At 39.6% G+C, this 9,202-nt stretch overlaps 1 long non-coding RNA gene across 2 annotated transcripts in view; it reads right to left on the bottom strand.

Moving 5' to 3' along the window:
* Positions 1-307: 307 nt before the first annotated feature.
* The window catches only part of LOC116217687, an 11,494-nt gene continuing 2,599 nt past the window's right edge, over positions 308-9,202 (bottom strand). The window contains exons 2-4 of one of the 2 annotated variants that reach the window (XR_004162379.1): positions 6,281-6,413; positions 3,034-3,226; positions 308-921 (exon numbers count right to left, since the gene is read on the bottom strand). This is a non-coding gene — a long non-coding RNA (uncharacterized LOC116217687). Of the gene's footprint in view, positions 922-947; positions 1,892-3,033; positions 3,227-6,280; positions 6,414-9,202 lie in introns of those variants that run through there. The other variant, XR_004162377.1, reaches the window with a different exon arrangement.

The following is a 9,202-nucleotide window of genomic DNA, read 5'->3' on the forward strand; positions in this document are numbered from 1 at the left end:
GAGAGCAAGAGAAACCAGGGATGCCATATGTCTTCCTATTTTTGTGTTGCAAGTGGCATGCTTGTGCATTTTTGTGCACAGATGTGTGTAAGAGTTTTATGCTGTAGATACTTCTTGACTGTTCTTCCTTTCCCATGCACTCCAAGGCCAACAGCATTTTTTTAAAAATTGGATCCATGTCCAAAATCACTAACCATTTGCAGAACAGGGAACATTTATTCTGCCCCCAACAGATTCCTTCCAGGTTGTCTTAACTAAGAAGAAAACTGTACTCTACTTCCTTGAGTAAAAAGTTTCTTTTTTTTCTAATAGGGGAAAATGAGAATGTTCATATTTACACTGTTCTTCATAATAGGGTCACTGCTTTTGTGGTATCTCTTTTATTGTCTCATCTTTATCCATTAGCCTGTTCCAAACCTCCTGCAAGTTAACACAGTTGTTTCCAGACATGGTAAGATTTAAGCTTGAAAAGAATTGCAGAAATAAGTAGTTCAGGCTTAATGTAGAAGCAGAATAACTTAGGAAAAGGCTCATCACCAACAGTAGTTTAAATGCATTTTTAGGCTAGTGACTTGTTGGAATTCCCTGGCAGGAATAGAAGCTGCTACACAGAGCTGTGACAGAACTTAGCATTTTGCTAAGGAGATGTTTAAATGTTAGCTACTGTTCAGCATATGCGTGAATAGGGAGGAAATAAAGGAAACTTAGTTTCTTAAGCAATCTTATCTATTTTTCAATAAAGAGAAATGCTCACGCATCACCATAAGGATGTCAAAAAGGCATTAGCAGAAGTTAGAGAAGCTTAGTAAAAAGCAAATCTGCACTTTCTTTTTCCTGTATGCCTTTCTTCAACATCCAGGGCATCATGCTATGTGTCTCCAAGGAGTTTACGTGCTTCCATTGACAAGGGATTGGCCTAAACTGAAAAATAAGAGCATACTCTCTTACAGCAGAAATATGAACTTATGACATTGGGTCTATAATCATAGTTTTATTTTAAGGCTTCTTTCCAAACATCATTGCAAATACAGGTAAATAGGTAATCATGCTATATACATGTTACATGTATGCATTACGTTCTCCCTCCAACACAGAAACACGCAGGCACTGCTCAGGACCACACCTTACAGTGGAGCAGATGGGTGGTCAGGAGGCCAAGGAACAGGCTGGGCTTCAGCCTTGATCTGAGCATACTTTGATTGTTTGATAGGTAAAAGTCTCCCGACAGTGACACTGAAAAAACTCAGACTTCCCACAGCTTAACGTACGGTCAAATTTACAGTCTCCTTTTGAGGTATTGTATGCACTTGCAAGGTTTTCATAAGATAACTGGTCAGATGTGAACCTACCCCTGTTTTTGTGGTGCATTTTGTTCTCCATAACAGGAATTACCTATAAAACACTTGCCAGGTAATAACAGAGATGGTCATGACCCCTTCTCTAGCACTTGCTTTGCATTTCTTTTCCACCATGTTTCTTCAGACACCGCTGAGAAACTCCCTATAACATCACCTCAAAATTCAATCACTTTGAGGTTGAGTCAAGAGTCCAATAACCTCAGCTGCTTCTCTTCCCTGGGCTGTGTCTCTCTCCCATCTCTGAAATACTGCCAGGTACCCAGGAGTGTCCTTCTAGGAGCACCTCTGAGCTGTCACTCCAGCCATTCCCATCCTTGTGACTTGAGGAGGTTACAGGCATCACAGCAGAATTATAGCTGCACAGAAGTTGACTTGCCAGCAAGTTGCTGCTGCTTCTCAGCAGAATTCAGCCAGTGCTGACTTCTCCAGGGAGGGAATGGATAAGGTCTCTTTTCTGTCCCAGGCACTGATAGTCATAAAACTTGCATACATTTAACACTTCTGGAATACTTTTGCCATTTGGTCATGTCCAGCTAAAAAAGATTAATGGTCAGAAGATGATGGGGGGAGGGAAGGAGGCAAGGGGGCTGGTTTGATAGACTGACAAATAGACAATGTGATTGCATCAGTCTCATTTCCTTAGGAAACTAGGCTAAAAATAAAAGGCTTTATTTGCTCCTGGGAATAAAGCAGAATGTCTCTCACATCTTTACAAAACATTTGTTTCTATGTATACTTATAAACAGTCAGGATGGGAGAGGAAGTTTGCACTGGGTTTTGAGAAGAAAATTACAGGGAAGAGCGAGAGGTGCGTGAATTTTAAAACCTGGGATACTTTTAGACATACAACACAGCAACAAATGCAGTGTCTTGCATACTAGTGCAACATTATGGATGCATAAACTGTTGGCCTGCAAACCAACTTGCCTGTTAGGCAATTCTTTACCTCTCATCAGAATGAATACACTTCTTCAGTGAAGATGGATGGTGTGCTTAAACCAAACCCTGTGTGCACTCTGAGGTCAGCAGACTCTCAAAGATGTAAGTGAGCAGCACAGAAGTTGCTGTATTTGATCAGATTTACAGCCTACAGATTCCTGTCTGATGGTGACCAAGACTAACTACTCCAGAGGAAACACTCCCCAGAAAGGTCTCTGTTTTTACACATTCTGCATAGAAAATTATTTTAGTTTACAAAATCTAAAATTACTATTTTGCAGTTTAATGAACTGGTAGCATACTGGAGTCGTGCTTTTACAGTAGTACTTAATGGACAGGGAACCAAGTAGTTCCACATCCTCCAGAAACCTCTGATTGTTTGCTGTGAGATATGACCACCAACATAACATCCAAAAAGGGGAACAGTTCGTACAGTCCAGGGGGCCTTCCATCGTGGCAAATTGGCTGTGTGGAAGCATTTGTATTGTCCATCTCCTTTGCTTGTGCACTACCTTTTCATTTTTGCTTCAGTGGCCTATGCATGGAAGCTCCTTCTTTCTGGGACGTGCTATAATTCCCATTACAGGAATACTTAGTAGTCTCAGCAAACACTTTACTAACGACTATATAAACATGTCATTAGAGGTGGTGAAAAGATGAAAGATCAGCATATTCTGGGGGAAAAAAAAGGATGCAGTACACTGCTGGAAGACAAGAAAAGCAATATATATCTCACCTGCATGTATAATAGGGGTTCAGCTCAGCTTCAAACTTGTTCTTGCTGCCTTCAGCATGACTTTAGGAATGAGATCGCTCTATCCCATTGTAGAGGTCAAAAATGTGACATCTGAGCTCATCCTTCTACAGTCCCTTGCAGTCAGCCAAGCGAATTAGGTGTTTGCAGGAGAACTACTCACTACTGCCACCATCTATTGAAAATAAACAATGTTTCCCATTTCAGAATTTTGGAACCAAACAATGGTTTTCTTGATCATTTTTGGTATTAGCCAAAAGCTAATGTCTCTTGTTTGGGCAGAAATTGAACTTCACATACATTTTAATATACGGCACAAAACACATGCCTATGTCTGTCTTAGGTAACTTATCTGTTGAATGTTTTAGGATTTCTTGGGTAACCTCTTAGAATCAAGTATGGCTTCTTAATTTCAGCCTAACTTGCACATTGGAAACCGTTAGCTGATTCAAAAAGCTTCTTAAGCTTCAAAATCATTTACACATTCTCAGGAATTTTTCTTCTGTGCTCACTTGCCTCATGACCTTTAGAGAAAAGTACAAAGGCTGGAAAAAAATGAAATAAATGGTAATTAAAGCAGCTGATTTTTTTTAGCTTGGTCACAAAAATTCAGTGTAGTTTCACTTAACAGGAGTAATATCTGAGTCAAGCCCTGTCAGATGATCCTGTTGGTGGATGTGGTTACAAACCAGCAGCTGCATATTGAGAAAGCAAGTAAACTGAAGTCCTTACAAAAGCATAAGTCTTCCATACATCTGCAGTACTTCTCTGTCTCTGTCTCTCTTTGTGTCTCTCCATATTACTAATATTCATTCAACTCACAGAGCAGAAACTGTATTTCCTAATATCTTCAGAGAGTCATGCACATTTACATGCTTGTACAGATAACTGACACGTAATATATGAGTGATGCTCTGAAAAAAACAAGGTAAGGCTTATATTTAATGTCAATTTCATTTTTATTCATTTGCTGTGAACAGTCTCAAATAAAGCATGTCACAGCCCTGGAAAAAATAGCATCTCTGCTTATAACAAGAAGCTAAAGCAATATCACACACAGAATCACAGGGTTTGGAAGGGACCTCTGGAGACTAGCCCACTCCCTACTAAAGCAGGTCCCCTGCAGTGGTTTGCACAGGAAAACATCCAGGGATTTCGAATATCTCTAGAGAAAGAGACACCACAACCTCTCAGGGCAGCCTGTTCCAGTGCTCTGTCACTCTCACGATAAAGAAGTTCTTCCTCATGTTGGTATGGAATTTCCTGTGTTGCAGTTTTCCCCATTATCCCATGACTCCTGTCACTGCACAATACCAAAAAGAGCCTGGCCTCATTGATTTGATTCCCACCCTTTTAGATTTATAAATAGTGATGAGATCCCCTCTCCTCCTTCTCTTCTCCAGGCTCAACAGCCCCAGGTCTCTCAGCTTTTCCTCAATACTGGAGATGCTCCAGGCCCCTCATCTTCTTTGCAGGCCTCAGCTGGATTCTCTCAAGAAGTTCCCTCTCTTCCTCTCTTTCTTGAACTGCGGAGCCACAGTACCTCACAAGGGCACACTGCTGGCTCATGGCCAAACTGCTGTTCACTACAACATGTAAGTCCTTTCCCACAGAGCTCCTTTCCAGCAGGTCAACCCCTCATCTATACTGATACATGCAGTTATTTCTTCCCAGGTGCAGGATCCTGTGCTTGCTCTTGCTGAAGTTCATCAGGTTCCTCTCTGCCCAACTTACAGGACTGCCCAGGTCCCGTTGAATGGCAGCACAGCCATCTGGTGTGTGTATGTGTGGCTGGGTGCAGCTTATCAATGCTGCATTACCTCCAAGTGATCATACATGCAGGTGACACTTGACTGAACTGAATGGCTTCACATCCTGCTCACTGAATACACAGAAACTTCTCCCGAAAGCACTGCTCTCTGTAGGATGTAACTACCAAGTTATTCAGCAAATGAGAATGTTTATCTTGTCTTATGGTGATGTGTATATTTGACAGTTTCATTTTTCTGTTTGCTCTTCTTAGCCTGAGCTAGTGTGTTCCATAACTCAGCTAATTCCTATCCAGAGAGTATCCTGAAGCAGCTTTCTTCACTCTGAAGCTAAAACACTGCATTCACCAACTGACTGGGTATGCATCATTAATATCTTCACTGTGACCATAGCAGATAAACAAAGATATGTGCAGATACAGTGATCTGTTTTTTTTCCCTTTTACTTCCTTGTACCAAGGATTATGGTTTGCTTGTTTTAAGACATTGAAAATGATATACTTCTAATGCAGCTGATTGCAACAAACATTGTAGGGGAGGATGGAGGGAGGATTCAGTTGGCAAGAGATAGTGGAGCTTTTTTTAGCAGATAAATATTGTAGTGCATTTGCCTTGTCTTTGAATCACATTAAATATACACACTCTTAAAACACTATTGAAATGTTTGAATGCCAGTGTTGCAAATGAAAATCAATAGCATGCTATTAGGCTCATTATATTGCTGTTATGCATCATTAAATTGTATTTTAAAAGCTTTCAACATAAAATGGGAGATGGGATGAACAAGAAGATGTTTTGAGGAAGTGCAGCACACTTAGAGACGACCACAAGAGAAACTTTGTATGCGGTTGGAAAGAAAGCTGTAAGGAGCTAAGTAGGTATAGGAAATAAATGGGAACACTACAAAATGAATGAGACAAAACTGATACAGACAAATCAGTGGAGCTTCACCATTGCTGGAGGAAAGCAAAATCATCAAATACTTATTAGATACATTTGCAATTTGAGGTTATTTCTTCGACTAGGCTATAAATATCACTATACCTCATATATGCATCTAAAATATACTTTATCTTCTTGCACAAAAGAACTGTACTAGTTCCTAAAAGCATGTTTAAAAATTAGCATTTCCAAGCATCCTTCTGACCAAATGTCACTTGGAAAAACATCACATCATTAGATACTTCAACCTACTTCTTCTCTATCTGGTATAGATACATAATGAAAAACTTTTGGTCTAATATTTAAATGTCTTCATATGCTTTTAAATGAGTAAGTATGTACACACACACAATTATATTCACTGGAGAGAAAGAAAGTTCCTTTCTAGAATTCTGAAATGTTCTTTCTAAACAGACTCTTTGAGAAGAAGGGACTTTCCCAATGTCTGGGAGTTTAAACAGGCAAAAGGGACAACAGATTTCCAGTCCCCACATACATACATTGTTATGCTTTCATACCTGACTGCCATTGCTTGCATTGTTCCTGGCACAGGACCAGAACACAAACCCTCATCCTGCATCTCACCAAGCACTTTCTCACTAAAACCATCAGATCCTGCGTTTCTCCTTTCCTTCCAGGAGTCCTCAGTTCCTGTAAACAAAGTAAAGTAACTTTAGACAGAGATGAATATTCCCCCCTGCTCCTAATGGAGCCATTGCCTGGATTTGAGTTCAACACCCTACAGGCAGAGGAAGAAACAGAACCTGAAAAGTCCCCCTTTTCGAGGAACAGCTCTGATCAGCTCTGAATTATTGAACACTTTTTCAGAAAGCAGATTTCAAGTTTGTAGTTTAAGCATAAAGCCCTTTCTCCTGCAAAGATTCAACTGATATTGATTTTAGATGAAAACAGAAACAAAACATAAATTGAGTCATTGAACCAGGGAACAGAAATAGTGCCACGTGAGTCAGGCGTGCAACTGCAGAGCTCAAATTATAAAAGCTGAATACTCAAAGTTCAAAGTGAAGAGTTCCCAACCAATGTTCACACAGAACACATGCTCACCTATTTTTGAATTACAAATGGATTTTTAAAAACCCTTGTCTAATTAAGAAAGAAAAAAAGAAAAAAGAAAGAAGACAAGTGAAAGGATCATTTTACTGCAAATCATTTTCTGAAAATGTTTAAGAGTTATCACAGAAGGGTTTCCTAGCCAGAATAAGGGTCCTTGCACAGGTATATATGGCAAAAGTTATACTGTATGCTCCTTTTATGTTCTAGTATCAAGAAACCAAGTAATTGCATTAACAATGACTTTACATAGGTTGACATTTAAAAACTGCTTTAAAATACAGAAGTGCCACTAAAATTCACAGAAGTTAAAGAATTCATCAACAATCATGTTTGTTTCTGAATGACCGTGGAGCAGCACTTATGAAGCTACTGTAAAATGATATTTGGGGTGTTTCTAAAAAACATCCAAGAACCACTTGACATCTTAGAGGTCTGATGAACAAATGAAGTGAATTCTCATATAGTTACTCAAGAAGGCTTTTAGGCATTGTTAGCATGCCAACATCGTTGATTACTCCAAGAATAATACATCTGTTTCTACACTGGTTGTCTTGTTTTGAATTGAAGAGATGAATTAGGAAGGATAACATGCGATGGTCACTAGAAAGCTGCAGATGGAGAGACTCACACAAAACCTACCTTCTCCCTCCCCTTTTGGATATGTTGCTATTCAAAATATACTGTAGATGGGCTGGGTCACTTAAATTATTAAGGGAAGGAATTTGTGTACTAGAGAAAAGTCTTATGAGAATAAACAAAACAATCTGGAAGTGTTCTGATTTCCCCTTTGACTTCAAGGTGTGACTTAATTCCTTCCCACCATGTTCTTCCCATGTGAAATGTGGGATAAAAATACGCTGGTAGAAGTTATTTCCTAGCTGAAGTATTCAGCTTCTTTGCTAGAAGAAACTCAAGTACTTGCCGTGGAGCAGGTCAATTTAACATAACTTCCTTGCCACTTTTTCTTTCGCCTCCCTAATGCTGTCTTTTTCTGTTACTCCTTCATTAGTATTCTTTCCCCAAGTGCCCACAATGCAGTTCTCTATTCCTTGGTGTTATCTAAAATACAATAGCAAACAATAACATAATCAATTTGAATAAGGAAAAGAGAAAAAACAAGTTCTACAGTTAAACAGCATGGCTTTTCCCTTAGCTTTGCCTGCTAATAGCATATCAGATTAAGTCAAATCAAATGTGCTCCTTTAGTTACAGATCTAATTTTCCAGCAACAATTACCATTTCTCACAAGATGATGTCAATTTAAACACTAAACAAAGTTCATATTCACAGTGATATGACCTGAAAGGTTTATTTGTACGTGTAAAGGTTGTCTGAAATCTGTGTGTTCATATTAGCATTTATGAGCCAACAGGACAGAGCTAACAAAGAAGCCTGAGAGTCAGTAATTTAAGTGTAGCCCCAATCCCTTTATCCATCCTTAGGAATTCAAAGCATGATGTTTACTGAGGTTCGTACTCAAGCCCAACTTAAAGAACAATGGGTCAATTTCATGCTTTTATTGATCATTTAGAAGCTCTTTTATAAGCCATGTTAGAGAAATGAATCTACATTCAGCCTGGTCCCAGATAAGCTGTACTGCAAAGGCAGCAACGTGAACCTTTTCCTTTGTGCCACAAGGCTGTACTGTGCTGGACTGCCAGCCTGGAGAAGCTGGGGGCCCAGCCTTCCCTCCTGTGATCCATTTGAGAAGTCAGGTATGTCCCAGGTCTCCTTTACTTGAGCCTCCAATAGTATCACATGCTGTTGCTTCTTTGATACACAAATGTTGAATCCAAGAATCCAAGAATATCCTCTTTTGCAGCACATTTACTACACTTCTCTGGAAGTACTTTGCCTGGGAAGTATTTTAGCCCCACCTTTTTCTTAGATTTTTTGCTACTCTGAAATGGTAATCTGTATTCCATCTTCCAAACCGTTAGCTTTCCTGCTCTGACCAGAAACCTTTTCATTTGGATAGCAGGACTTCAGATGCTGCATTAGCCACACAGAAGTAGCTTCTTTTTTGCTGTCTCAGTCACTGGGAAGACATTTTATTGCTCTGACGGCCATTTCTGCAATTCTACATCCATTATTCCAATAAGAACATTATGCAAGAGTGGTTTGCATTTCTGAAACTTATGAGAAAAGGAGAGAGAGCTTTTTCTTTCTCAACAGGTTTCTCCTTCTTGCAGCAAATCTGCTCTGCACAGTCTGTTATTAGCAGCAGGCTGACCAAAAAAGGCTACCTGGGCAGAAGCACCACAGATCTACCTGACAGTGGATTAGCACCCAGAAAACTGTCCTTCGCTTAAGGCACAATTTTAGGCATGATTATTTCTAACCACAAACTTCCTCCTACCAAAAAA

This window comes from Meleagris gallopavo, chromosome 1 (assembly GCF_000146605.3).
Source record: "Meleagris gallopavo isolate NT-WF06-2002-E0010 breed Aviagen turkey brand Nicholas breeding stock chromosome 1, Turkey_5.1, whole genome shotgun sequence".
NCBI lineage: Eukaryota > Metazoa > Chordata > Aves > Galliformes > Phasianidae > Meleagris > Meleagris gallopavo.